This window comes from Melanerpes formicivorus, unplaced genomic scaffold (assembly GCF_026170545.1).
Source record: "Melanerpes formicivorus ecotype bairdi unplaced genomic scaffold, bMelFor1.0.p_v2 SCAF_132, whole genome shotgun sequence".
Taxonomy (NCBI): Eukaryota; Metazoa; Chordata; class Aves; order Piciformes; family Picidae; genus Melanerpes; species Melanerpes formicivorus.
The window spans coordinates 1,160,560-1,162,208 of NW_027142484.1; positions in this window are offsets into that span (position 1 = coordinate 1,160,560).

Consider the following 1,649-nt stretch of genomic DNA (forward strand, 5'->3'; position numbering starts at 1 on the left):
GATTATAAGCTGCCTGGATGTGTTAGAAGTTTAAATGATATTGCTCACCACATCTTAATTAGCTCATGGAAAAATCCTGACCTTTCACATGGACACTGCTTTTGCAATGTCAGTCGTGGGTTATGAGGAACAAAACTCCACTTCTCCAGCTCCAGGGGAGAGTTGTGGTGCCCCCAAGCAGGGCTGAGTGGGAGCACCATATTAACAGGTATCCTTGATTGAAAAATCATGATTGCAGCTGCCTAGCCAAATAATTCCTGCTTCAAAGTTCCTCCCTAAATTAATATTAACATCTGACATCTGTTGCAGACAACTCTCTCACAGGTTTTCCATAATATTTCTCTGCTTCAAGCACCTTTAACATGCAGTATTAAATAGCACAGATACAAGGTCAGCCTTATTCTAAGGAGACTATTCCATAAGTAGACTTAAATCCAAAATAATGGGAGGTTCTTTGAACTGTACTGACTATCTCTGCCCAAAGTCCAACTAGTGCTTTAATCATAATGTTGGAAAACCACTAATTTAGTTGATAATTGCAAAAAAAAACCCAAACCTCAAATTAAAATAATTGATTTAAAATTAAATTGCAATTCTGATTTCAGGAAGCAAAACATTCTTGTGAAATGATGTTGTAGTCACAAGTGGAATAGAATTATTTGGCCACAGAGGTACCTAACAGCTATAGATTTTTGGGGGATGCTTTCTGGGTTATGTTTCTAGGGCAAGTCTGAAGTTCAAATAACCAGGGATGTTCTAGGAGCAAGCACTTGGGCAATGTTCCTCAGCTGGTGTGTCTGGAGAAAATATGTCTAAAAAAAAAAAAAAAAATAAAAATTCTTATTACATTTACTCATTTATGGTTACATTAGATTCATGGAATGGTGCAGGCCAGAAGAGACCTCCAGAGCTCATCCAATCTGACCTCCCCCGCACTCAGCAGGGACATCCTAAACTGGATCACGCTGCCCAGGGCCTCCTCCAGCCTCACCTTGGAGATCTCCAGGGAAGGAGCCTCAACCACCTCCCTGGAAACCTGTGCCAGTCTTCCACCACCCTCATAGGAAAGAACTTGCTCCCTAACATCCAGTCTAGATCTGCTCTGCTCTAGTGTGAAGCCATTGTTCCTCATCCTGTCCCTGCAGGCCTTTGCAAACAGTCTCTTTCCATCCTTCCTGTAGCCCCCTTCAGGTACTCAAAGACTGCTCTTGGGTGTCCCTGGAGCCTCCTCTTCTCCAGGCTGAACACTCCCAGCTCCCTCAGCCTGTCCTCACAGCAGAGCTGCTCCAACCCCCTGATCACTCTTGTGGCCCTCCTCTGGACCCTCTCCATCAGCTCCATGTCCTTCCTGTGTTGAGGGCTCCAGACCTGCACACAGTACTCCAGGTGAGGTCTCAGCAGAGCAGAGCAAAGTGGCAGAATCACCTCTCTGGATCTGCTGGCAATGCTGCTTTGGATGCAGCCCAGGCTGTGATTTGCCTTCTGTGCTGCAAGCTCACACTGCCTGCTCCTGTCCAGCTTCTCATCCACCAGCACCCCCAAGACCTTTTCCTCTGGGCTGCTTTCTCTCCTCTCCTCCCCCAGTCTGTATTGACAGTGAGGATTGTTCCAGCCCAGGTACAGAACCCTGCCCTTGCTCTTGTTGACCC